This window comes from Myotis myotis, unplaced genomic scaffold (assembly GCF_014108235.1).
Source record: "Myotis myotis isolate mMyoMyo1 unplaced genomic scaffold, mMyoMyo1.p scaffold_m19_p_2, whole genome shotgun sequence".
Taxonomy (NCBI): Eukaryota; Metazoa; Chordata; class Mammalia; order Chiroptera; family Vespertilionidae; genus Myotis; species Myotis myotis.
In genome coordinates this window covers 76890185-76903362 of record NW_023416324.1, presented here as the reverse complement: position 1 = coordinate 76903362, position 13178 = coordinate 76890185, and positions in this window count along the sequence as shown.

The window sequence follows — 13178 nt, the reverse complement described above, 5'->3', positions numbered from 1 at the left end:
AGAGATGTGCCAAAAAGTACAGCTACATAAAGCAGAGATTTTTCTGTACTTACATTTTAGTGAGGGACCCTTAGAAATAACCTTCCCCCAGCCTCCCCCCCCCAAAAAACATGTATCAGACTCCTGGGGAGATATTGAGTAAGACAGAGATTAATTAAAAACAAAAACTATTACCTAACTAGCTCCAGATCAGTTCAATTTATACACTATTTCAAAATATCTGTAAGCATTATATTACTCATGATATAGCAAAGTCATACTAAACTAATATCCTCCTGAATTTGTAAAGCCATTTTATAATACCTCCTTGTATTGCCTGTATTGTTACATGCTCTGTTGTTGTTGTTGTTGTTGTTGTTTGTATGATTGCTGATTGTTACATACTTCTCTCCTGGGCTTTTGAGTCCCTTAATGTCTCTCTTAGAGATTCCTAGTCTCACAGCTTCTGAAATGACAACAGAGCTAAAACAGAAGGAAATACAGTATCAAACCCCTGCTGGTTTTATTCTATGTAGCTTGCTCAGAATGGAAACACTGTGTTTATCCATTTGCATATCAACTCCAACCTGTGCGGGAATATCAATTGATTTCCATAGCTGCTCTCCTCTTTGTTTTCCTGAAAGTAAGCGTGCCAATGGTGCATGCTGATGAGCTAGTATCCTCTCTCCCATGCACACAGAGGAATTGTACTAATCATTGAACTTCAATCTGTCTGGGAAACAGGTATTTTTTTGATTAGATGATTTGAGAGCAGGTGTAAAGTTTTCTATTAATAAAACAAATGACAAATCAATACAAGATTTCATTTAGTACTAATGTATTTTTAATAAGTTTATTTTGACAAGTATATAGTTAGGTTATCATCACTGATTCTGATTACATTGATCACCAAATGAGATGCTGGAATGTGGAATACATTATTAGCTCACTATCCTATTTCAAGGGCTTGAATTTTGATAATTAGAATATAATAATTTAAGTGCCTTGTAATTGCCAATGTCTGATCCGGAAAAAGAATATGTACCTGAAAATACGTTCTAAACAAATTACAGGATAAAATCTCAATAAACTGGTAGCTTCTATCTGCTGGAAAAGAATCCAACAAAAGAAGCACTAAGGGATTAAAAAGTACAAATTGGTTGTTATGGAATAGTGGTGGAGATGTAAAGTACAGCATAGGGAATATAGTCAATATGCATGGTATCAGATGGGTATGAGATTTAGTGGGATGATCACTTAGTAAGCTATATAATGTCCAATCACTGGGGTGTACACCTGAAACTAATATAATATTATATGTCAATTGTAATTGAAAACTAAAAAGCAATTTAAAATTAGAAGCACTAAGATATATAATTTCCAAATTTTTATGAGAATCACTCCTTTCATAATATTGGCTTTAAGTATACAGAAAGGAATGAAAATCACACACATGGATGCCTTTCTAGGGACGGGCTGCTAGCAAATTTGTCCTGATAGGCAATTTGTTCCACTCTACTATGTCTACCTATTCCATTCATGTTTTTCATGGTATTGAGAAACTTTTCAAAAACATTTCCTCATCTTGCAAGTGCTGGTCTGACCTCCAAGTAACTCAGATTCCACAAAATGCAAGTCATTTGAGCAAAACGACCATTACTGAGAATGTTACCTGGTCAGGTAATTCAACAACTTAATGTCAGCAGTGCTCAGGAATGACACCTTTCTCAACGCAAATGAATTTTTCAAATGCTACATTCAGTTTGACACACAGATAGTTCCTGTGACAGGCTTATGAGTGTATTTTTAATATGAGTTAAAGATACAAAACCACAGAAGTCATTTTCTTAAAAGTAATTGCAGAACAAGACATTATCTGTTATCAAAGCATATAAAATGTGTTGAAGAAGCTTACAAAGAAAACTGATGCTGTGGGAAATTTTAAGTACATTTCAGATTGACAACCGAAAATATAAGAAAAATGCCTGGTACATGTTTTTGGAGAATGTTCATGCAAGATAACAGACTTTAAATATAAACAAGTACTTAGAAAACATTTTTAATTACTTAAAAGGATAGCTGTTCTTTTTTAAATGTGTGAATTTGTGAAGTAGCTACCAGTAATTACCTGAGGGGGTATAGTTATTGAGCTGGCCTACAAAACTATGCATCCCTCCAAAGACACTTTACTTGTATTGACAAAAATACAAAATGGAAAAGGTAATATACTGTATGGAATCTAATTCAATCACAGAACAGTATGCATTATATAACATATTTCAGTGCTTCTTTTGGTGGATTTTTTCCAGCAGATAGACACTTCAGCAAAGAGATCATAATAATATCTAACATTTGGTGAATTCTTTTTTTAATTTTTTTATTGATTAAGGTATTACATATGTGTCTTTATCCCCCCCATTACCTCCCCGACCCCCCCACTCATGCCCTCACCCCCCTATTGTCTGTGTCCATTGGTTAGGCCTATATGGGTGCATACAAGTCCTTTGGTTGATCTCTCCCCCTTACCTCCATCCTCCCTCTAAGGTTTGATGGTCTGATCGATGCTTCTCTGTCTCTGGATCTGTTTTTGTTCATCAGTTTATGTTGTTCATTATATTCCACAAATGAGTGAGATCATGTGATATTTATCTTTCTCTGACTGGCTTATTTCACTTAGCATAATGCTCTTCAGTTCCATCCATGCTGTTGCAAATGGTAAGAACTCCTTCTTTTTTACTGCAGCATAGTATCCCATTGTGTAGATGTACCACAGTTTTTTAATCCACTCATCTACTGATGGGCACTTAGGCTGTTTCCAAATCTTAGCTATGGTGAATTGTGCTGCTATGAACATAGTGGTGCATATATCCTTTCTGATACGTGTTTCTAGTTTCTTGGGATATATTCCTAAAAGTGGGATCTCTGGGTCAAATGGGAGTTTCCATTTTTAGTTTTTTGAGGAAACTCCATACTGTTCTCCACAGTGACTGTACTAGTCTGCATTCCCACCAGCAGTGCACAAGGGTTCCTTTTTCTCCGCATGAATTCTTGGTATTTACCAATAACTATTCTAAGGAGTAATGTTTTATATTAGTTCATGGAATACTTACATTTGGAAATGATATTTTTCATCTGACTTTATCAGAATTTATTAAATTGTATGATTGACTTCCTTGACCACCCCTCTCTAAATCTATATCAAAAATATTTACGTGACAGTGTAAACACTTTTGAAACGTGTCTTTCATGAAACAAATTAACTTTCAAGGTTATCATTAATATCAGGGTAAATGTTGTTATCAAATATTCCTTGGTACTATTCAAATCCTACTTGTGATCTTTTTTCTGAATGATCATTGCTCTACATTACACAGCACATGTTGTCAAATTATTTCAAATAGCTATTATTTGCATTACTTATTCTATTTATTGTCACTAGGTAGGGTCTGTCTAAAAATGTCTATCTAGGGTGAGGGTGAGGACAGGATTGGGGGGATGAGGGAACATTGGGGTGGGGAAGGACACATTTGTAATATCTTATTCAATAAAGGTGAAAAAATAAATATATAAATAAAATATTCTACTGTGTAAAAAAAATAAAAATAAAAAATAAAAATGTCTATCTACTTCATTTGAATGTAATGTTTTCTCCAAAGCTAAAAGCTCCTGGAAGATAGGGTCAGCTTTAATTTGCTTTCATTCTCCCGGGGCCCAGGCAGTGCTAGGCACACTGTAGGTGTTTCAGTTGCTTTGAGCTGAAGTCCATTACGCACTAATGCTTAAAAGGAACTTTCCTCACGTTAGGATGCAGTCTAATAAGCTTGGGAGAGCCTCGGGTGTGAGGTAACAATAAAGTGCACGGTGCCAGCTCAGGTGGTCAATAGAAGGAACCAGGACTCAGCTCCTTCCCTGAGAAGGTCCAACAGTAGCATCTTTAGGAGGGTGACAAGTACAATATAACATGGCCTTCCTTCCTGCCCTGACAAAAGTACATGGACTTAAGAAAAGTCAAATGTGCACAATACTACATGGCACACCCAGGCCCTGCTCCGGCTCATGGCTAAGTAGGTAACTTCAGGCACCTCCATCTACCTGGCCCAGGCTCATTTTCCCTTTTGCAATTTTGTAATGACCCCAGAGGTTTTATTTTTATTTTTTAAAATATATTTTATTGATTTTTTACAGAGAGGAAGGGAGAGGGATAGAGAGTTAGAAACATCGATGAGAGAGAAACATCGATTGGCTGCCTCCTGCACGCCCCCTACTGGGGATGTGCCTGCAACCAAGGTACATGCCCTTGGCCAGAATCGAATCCAGGATCCTTCAGTCCGCAGGCCGGCGCTCTATCCACTGAGACAAACTGGTTAGGGCAACCCCAGAGGTTTTAGAAATAGAGCATTTCCTCTCTTTGTAAGCGCTCAATCAACGACAGCTATTATTACGTCTCAGTAGCCTATTGGTAGAGCAAAATGCAGTGGATATTTTATATAACAGCAGACTGTTTAGCAGATGGCTTTGTTAATGAAGGAGACAGAGGGCCTCTCAAACAGAGAAATGGCTGAACCAAAGACAATGATGGCTGGATTACTTTCACCTGGTGAATCTGTGGGACACACCTACCAAATATGTAGTATTTGCAAATCAGTTTTTCTTGTCCAGGGGGAAGAGAGTCTCTTTTTCTGAGCTGGTGGGCATCCTGCAAGCTCCTTTTCTAGCAGCTCCAGGCTGAAGTGAGCCCCGCAGGTACCAGCCCAGGTTCAGCTTTGGCTGCGGTGACCTTGTGCCTCCTCCCAAAAGCTTGTAGGGTAGGGGATTCCCTCCATTCTCCAGGTGAAGCCATATGTCGCTCAGGAGTTGGAGTTACAGGTGGACATTCCCAGGAGAGGAACTATGTAAGAGCAAGGAGGTGAAGGTCACAGAGCACAGTAGGAATAAGATGGATGTGGCCCCAGGCTTCTGCCTTCCATGGCTGAATCGTGGTGTCACTCACCTCTCTAAGCCTCAGTTTCCTCGTCAAGGCACATTTACCATCATAACACTTACCTCGCCTACTTCAAAATGTTGTTTGAAATCAGATAAATGAAGAGACTCCCAAAATAGATTTTGGGAATATATACGGGTCATTATTTCTTCAAGACACTACTTAAGAAGTATAAAGAGCTGTAACTCTCAGGCTCCTGGGGGATCTCAGACAAGTCATTGAACACGGCTTGCCTGGGAAATAGACATAACTCCATCTCGCTGGATTCGTGTGAGATATGAAAATACAAATGCGCTCAGCCTTCTGCAAATTCCAAGGTCAGCAAAACAAAGTACATTAATTATTTAAATGTTTCTCCCAAGGATGTACCCCAGGTTGATGTCTAAGGCACAGTGAAAGAGCCAGAAATCTTTCTATTGCCATACAGAGAAACAGAGTCAAGCTGTCGCTCTTCCTGTCCCCTCCTGGCCACATCTTTTTCTACTCCACACATTTTACCTTTAATTTCTGTTGAACTCAAAGTTTTGCCATTTCTTGCTCCCTCTTTCTTCCTTAGGCTGTTTTTTTTTCCCCTAACAGACTCTCCAAACCCCATACTGTAGAATGAGAGAGTTAACAGTTCTCCAGGGGACTGAGCTCTGTGCTCCGCTTGCCTGGTCCGATTCAGTCTGCTCTGGGTGCATTTGCTCAGAGTCGGCTGAGGCATCATTAAGTTCCTGGTTCCCTTGGAGATTAGGGCTGTGAAGTTCACATGGGGTGCATTCAGCTCACACATTCTTTCAATCTCTATAAAAATTAAAATGCAGCAGGTATTGTTTTTGCAAATCTCTATGCAAATACTTTCTGCCCGTGCTGACCAAGGAAATCAAGTCCATTAGAGCAGCTAGTGCTCATCCTGCCTTCTAAGAAGAGAAGACTCATAAATATTAGTCTGCTGGAACAGCAAGCAAATTGTTTTTAAATGCATTCTCTCTGGCTTTTAAGTTTCTTTGGCGTTTGAATATGAACCAATTAATATGCTCTTTGACATGAGAAAAGTGAAAACAAGACACTAAGAAAGGAGTAGATGAAGATCTGAAGAGAACCAAATATTCCAAACCTTACCAGAAAATGCTGGTCGATCCCACTATATTTCTCCCCATTATCCAACATCCCCAAAATCATGTAATCAAGACTACCAAAATGAGAAAAAGTCATTTGCTTAGACATGTAGTGTTACATAGGGTATGAGCATTAAAACATTAATTTCTATTTAAGGAAATCCCCAGTGCCTTTTGGGAAGGCAGTATGGCATAGTTGTTAAGACCTTAGTCTGATAGATCTGGGTTTGAATCCTGACTCTGCCCTGTGCTATCTAGTGACCTTGATTAAAACCTTTCAGTATTTCTGAGGTAGTAGGATTTGATTAGGGGCATCCAAAGGCACACACACACACACACACACACACAAAGAGTATTTATTTTGCCATATAATCCATTCCATGGGTTGCCTGGCAACAATTCAGAGAAATCATCCTTAAGATTCTATTCTTCTAGAACCACTTCTAGTAGCAAAATCTGAATTTGGGTCAGAAAAGTAGAACCAGTAGGAGATAGACAGATAAATAGTTGGATGATAGCTAGCTAGGTAGCTAACTAATTTGTTACAGGGATTTGGCTTACAGTTGTGGGGGTGACTAAGCAATCCCAACATCCCATCCGTAGGCTGGGCAGTCAGGAAGGATCATGAGTGAAATGAAACTCCATGGGCTGGGGCCAAAACTGTTATCCACCGACAGAATTCCTTCTCACTATAAAGAAAACCTCAGCCCTGATTCTGAGGCCTTCCAACTCGTTCAGTCAGGTCCACCCAGGTTATCCAGGGCAATCTTCCTTACTGAAGCCAAAGTGATGAGAGTGACTAATTATATATGCAAAACACCTTCACAGCAAGACCCAGAGTAGTATTTGATTGAAGAGCTAGACCAGTATAGGAGGGACTGTAGTCTAGTCAAGTTAACACATGAAAACATCATCATAAATATTTCAAAAATCCAATGCTAGGCATAAACCTAAAAAAACTTGCATGATGTCTGTGTGGAAAACTACAAAATTATATGAAGAGATGTGCTTAAACACACATGGAAGGTTACCATGTGCATGAATCAAAAGGCTCGATACTGTGGAGCTGACAATGCTCCCAAACAATAGGTGGATACAATTCTAATGAAATCTCTAACAAATTTTTGTATATCCGTTGAAATTGACAAATGAAATGTGATATTTATGTGGAAGTGTTAAAAGCTAATAATCATCTCAACAATCCTGAACAAGAAGAAAGCTGGACACACTCCAGATGTCAAGTCTTATTACAAAGCTATGATCATTAAGACAGTATAGATTGCCATAAAAATAGAGTAATAGATCAAGAGACCAGAACAGAGTCCAGAAACTAGAAACATAAAATGTGGGGTCATTTGACTTATGATAAAGGGGCTACTCACTGCAATGCAGTGGGGGAAATGATAGACTTTTCTACAAATGGTTCTAGGTCAATTGGATAAGGCATGAACAAAAAGTAAATCTTTGTTTTTACCTCATATCATACACATGTAAAAATCTTTGTCCCAGAGAGGCTGTGGATCTAAATGCGAAAGGTAAAATTTTTAAAAAAAGCTTTTAGAAGAAAATACATGAGAATATCTTCATGACCTTGGAGTGAGCAAAAATCTCATTAATAGGACCAATAACCTCTAACTATAAAGTTATGTTTATGTATTTTAAGATATATATTATCATCCAGAATATACGTTCATCAAAGGACACCATTAAGACAGAATAGAGTGGAGTAATAGACCCATATGTATGGAGTCAAATTGATTTTGGTAAATATTTTGCATTCCTTTAATTTAGAAAAGGAAAATGTTTTCAATAAATGTAGTAAAATTATTAAATAAACATATGGGGGGGAATGATCCTTGACTCCTACCTTACACCTTATTTTTTTTTTTATCTCAGGATGTGTCAAAGACCTAAATGTAAAACTAAGTGCTGATAATAAATAGTTTAGTTTTTGATCTGAATGCATTACAGGGTATATATATTTTGTGAAAAATTTCAGCTATACACGATACTTTTTTGTTTGTGTACTATCCCTATATAATAAAAGGCCAATAGCCATAATGACCAAAATGACCAAATGAAAGGTCACCAGGAAGTGCATGGAGCACCTCTCGGTCCCTCCCCCGCGGCCCACAGGCTCCTATCACAGCAAGGCTAGGGGTCCCAGATTGGAGAGGGTGCAGGCTGGGCTGAGGGGACTCCCCTCCTGTGCACAAATTTCATGCTCTGGGCCACTAGTATAGGTATAATTTTGATGCATTCACACAGGGTGGCTATCATTGTGTTGGCTCTTGTCATTTTTTTTTTTTATTTGACAATCTAAAGGGAAAATAAGTCAGTGTCCCTGACCCCTTTTAAAACAGGTATTGTCTGTTTTAAAAATTCTTATGGCACACCAGTGTGTTGTGACATCCAAGTTGTAAACTGCTGCTCTAGACCAACATTTACTCAGAGGGCCTTTTGAACAAGATATTCTTTTTATGATTTATGCAATCATTTTAATGGTGTTAATAAGTGATATTTCATGGTGCATATCTTTGTTAAAAATATTATTCTTTTAAACATTACAATATTTCATTCATCTTATATAACACTAGAGGCCGGGTGCACGAATTCATGCATGGGTAGGGTCCCTCAGTCTGGCCAGTGATCGGGGCCGATTGGGGTCGGTCAGGGCAGGCCAGCTGGGGGAAGGGACTGCAGGAGGTTGGCTGTGGGAGTGCACTAAACACCAGGGGGCAGCTCCTGCATTGAGTGTCTGTCCCTTGGTGGTCAGTGGGTGTCATAGCTACTGGCTGGTCGTCTGGCCATAATGGTTGCTTAGGCTTTTATATATAGAGATTCCTATTAGTTGCAAAGAGACACATATTCCTGTACCAGTTTTACAAATAAGCAAAACTGAGTCATAATGGAGCATACTATAGACAGCAGAGAACTGAATCTAAGTTTTTCTAACTATATAATGTTAGATAAGAAAACTAGTGATTCATTCTCATTTTTTCCTAAAATATTGTACTGTTTTTGTGACTTCCCACGAGAATTTCCTTTCAGGAACTTTAGCTCATTCGCTATGTGCTTAGACTTTGCTAAGTGGGGAAAGGCCAGCATTCAAATCCTGGCAGTAACGTTACATTAAGAAGCTGACACTGGCATCATAACTGTCTTCTAGAAATGCAGTTTAAGTAGTTGTGGGCATACACATAAAATATGTGTATAGAATCCTAATATATAAAAACCCTGGGCCGTAATGACTTGTCACGACTGAGGCTCGACCAACCTGAAGTCAGTCCTGCAGTCAGCGCTGGGTTGCCACGCTGCAGGTGTGGTGCCCCAGGGGGATGCGAATCAGGGCCAGAGAGAGGCCTGAAGAGAGAAGCAGGGAGTGATCTGTTGCCTCTGTGGCAGCTTTTGATTAGCACTTGCCTCTTTCTTTCTCTCCCAGTCTGGCCAGCAGCCATGCCTCCATTTCCCTCCAGGCCTCCACCAGAGCTGCTGATCAGCCCGCCTTTCTGATAAGGCCCCGTTGATAGGCCCAGAGACACTGACTGGCATAAGAACTGACCAGTCAGAACCAAATGTGGGTGCTGTGAAGAACCAATGGCTGTCTAGGAGGTGAAGTTTTTGATGCTGACTGGCATAGGAACCAACCAATCAAAACCAAATCTGGGTGCTGTGAGGAGCCAATGGCTGCCTAGGAGGCAGAGCTTTTGTTGCTGACTGGTATAGAAACCAACCAATCAGAACCAAATTGGCCAGCAGAGGAGGGCCATTGGGGGTGAGATCAGGCTAGCAGGGGAGGGCAGTTGAGGGCAAGGTCAGGCCAGCAGGGGAGGGCAGTTGGGGCAAGATCAGGCCGGCAGGGGAGGCCAGTTAGGGATGATCAGACAGGCAGAGGCAGTTGGGGGAGAGATCAGGCCAGCAGGGGAGCGCCCTTGGGGCTGAGATCAGGCCAGCAGGGGAGGACAGTTGAGGGCAACCAGGCCGGCAGGGGAGGGCAGTGGAGGCAAAATCAGGCTGGCAGGGGAGGCCATTGGGAGCAATCGGGCCTAAAGGGGAGGGCAGTTGGGGGCAACCAGGCTGGCAGGGGAGGGCAGCTGGGGGCGAGATCAGGCCAGCAGGAGAGGGCAGTTAGGGGCGATCAAGCAGGCAGGCAGAGGCAGTTAGGGGTGATCAGGCAGGCAGGTGAGGGGTTAGGAGCCAGCGGTCCCAGATTGCAAGAGGGATGTCCTAAACCAGCAGTCGGACATCCCCCAAGGGGTTCCCAATTGGAGAGGGTGCAGGCTGGGCTGAGGGAACTGCCCCTCCCCCTGCACAAATTTCATACACTGGGCCACTAGTATGCCAATAATCATTGCTGCCTATCACCCTACATATATCCCAAGTTGGAGAAAAACGTGTGTGTGTGTGTGTGTGTGTGTGTGAGAGAGAGAGAGAGAGAGAGAGAGAGAGAGAGAGAGAGAGAGAGAGACCAATATGAAGTAAAGGGAGGAAGAAAACTTACACACAAATCCCACGGAACATAGCTTGGTGGTTCTATTCTTCCTTCTTTGCGTGGCAGCCACGGGGAATGACCAGAGAGTAAAAGTTTTTGATTTTCTGCAGCCTTTAGTCAGAGGGCATGCCATGTAGATGGAGTAATTCCTATGATTTGGGTAATTAATTTAGGAAACCTAGTACATTTTACCAGCTAAGAGTTGGTTACTCCTCCCTGAAACCAAATTTATTTTTATTTTCTATTATATTTTCCATGCAATTTCCCATGAAAATAGATAAGAAACTGTATTTCCTGGGCATGCCAGGCTCTCAGGAGTGAGTATTTGGATAGGGAACACAGTCCCGCATCCCTGAGAGCAAATGGCATCTCTGCTCTGATCTAAATTTGACCAATTTTGACTGGAGAATTTCAAGTTTCTGAATGTGTTTTTAAGTCCTGTTTTCAAATTCACTCCTTTCAATTAAATATCTTTCTTCCAAGTTTAGATTTTAAAAAATATTGCCCAATTATTCCCTAGTAAAACATTATCTCCAAGTGTTTCTTAAATACTCAGTTAATTCATTTTCTTGAGATATCACACATACAAATGATAACATACAGGTCTGTTTTGTGGCAGTGATGCCAAGGAATTAAGGGCCGGACTTCCCCACGCAAGTGGGAATGAGGCTCTTGGGGTGCTGTTCAAAGAAGCATTTTCAGAAGCTCCCACGGGAGGAATGTGGAAGAAGGCTTTATCTGCATGGAGTTACATTTCTCAAGTTCCAAAGCCCCATTTCCCTCAAAGAAAGAGGGCCAGTCCTGAAAGAGGGGCATCTGGGAGTTCAGCAAAGTCAGAAACGGGGCCAGTATCCAGAGCTTCCGTTCCATGTTGCAGCCGGGTGTGGTTCAGCTTCGGGCCAGATGAAAGGCCACCGGTCCATGTGTGGAGCCCCACACGGTGGTGGGCCAGGCGGGCACAGGGGAGGTGCCCCTGCAACAGGAGCCTCAAGAAAAAGCTCAGCGAGAGAGAGAGAGAGAGAGAGAGAGAGAGAGAGAGAGAGAGAGAGAGAGAGCGCATTTCCTTTGTTTGGAAGCTTACATATTTCGATGTTGCGTGCTTGCAGTGTTCACATCCATTCTGGCCACTGACTCGCTCTCAGGTTTGATTGATAGGCAAGTACCTTCCCAAGTCACTCAGACCTTACTGGGCATGCGTCTAAACTGACTTTGTCTGGTCCCTCCTGCCATTAATCAGCAGGGAATAGACTTGGAGAGTGTTAAATGTAGCTTTTTGGCAAAGCCGTATAAACGGTGTGCCTATATCTAGTCTTCCCCTTTACTCCTCTCCTGTTAATAACCATATTACTACAATGGTATCAGCAGGGAGCACCATGCGTTTAGCACAGCAATCTATTAAACCACACACGCATTATTCATTAACACAGATGGACATTAATGCATAAAGCCCCGCTCATTAATTGGAAAAGTAAACCCCCTTGTGTAAAAATAAATCACACCCCCAGCTATAGAAAGGCATTTATTTTTATCTTTAAATTTGTCTTTTGCCCTGGCTGGGTAGCTCAGTTGGTTACAGCATCATCCCAATGTTACGAGGAAAGGAGACCTGGCCCTGAGCAGGTCTATCTAGGGTTGGCTCGTAGTGTGTGGTTCTTGACTTTGTGCAGGAAAAATTTCACAATACCAGTCCAGGCGACTATGAGGGAACGTTTATTAAAGTGAAAGAAGAAAGGGTGTAGCATAGAAGAAGCAACAGGAGAGCCCGGGCTGGGCTGCCCTCGCTCTCTGGGAAGTCAGAGAAAGGGGGGCCTTGGGATCAGGCTCAGGGGACTAGTCTGCCATGAGCTGCCGCTGCTCATTGCCCCCCAAGCTGCAAGTCTGGTGGGTTCCCTTCGAGATAAGGAGATGCATGCCTGTGGTGGAAAGTGAGGGAAGCAGAGAGAAAAGGGGATGATGGGGGCTGCTCCCCAGAGGAAGAGCATGAGTGGGTCCTCTGCTCTGATGTTTTATCTCTTTCTCACAGGAGGGAATCTTAGGGGAGGTCTCAGGGGAAGGTTTCAACAGAATATTAATCAGTTTTATAGCTGTGCTCCTCCAGGGTCGTGGTCTCCACTGATTGGTTAGTGTCAGGGCAGGGTGTCATCAGTAATCAAAGCTGGTCCTGGTATTGCCCACCTGGTTTTGCTGTTTTTCTGGGTCTGGAGCTAAAATACAACTGTCAGTTTGTTCATCTATCTGTCTCAGTTTCCCTGTTCCACTTGTCCTGGATTACTGACTGACTCATCAATATTCCAAGGTTTCGGTAGATCTCTGGTCAAGGCTCATGCAAGAATGCATAAATAAATGGAACAAATCTCTCTCCTTCTTCCTTCTTCCTTCCTCCCCCCTCCCCCCTCCCCTCCCCTTCCCTTCTTCTCCTTCTTCTTCTTCTTCTTCTTCTTCTTCTTCTTCTTCTTCTTCTTCCTCTTCCTCTTCCTCTTCCTCTTCCTCTTCCTCTTCCTCTTCCTCTTCCTCTTCCTCTTCTTCTTCTTCTTCTTCTTCTTCTTCTTCTTCTTCTTCTTCTTCTTCTTCTTCTTCTTCTTCTTTCCCTCTCTCTCTCTCTCTCTCTCTCTCTCTCTCTCTCTCT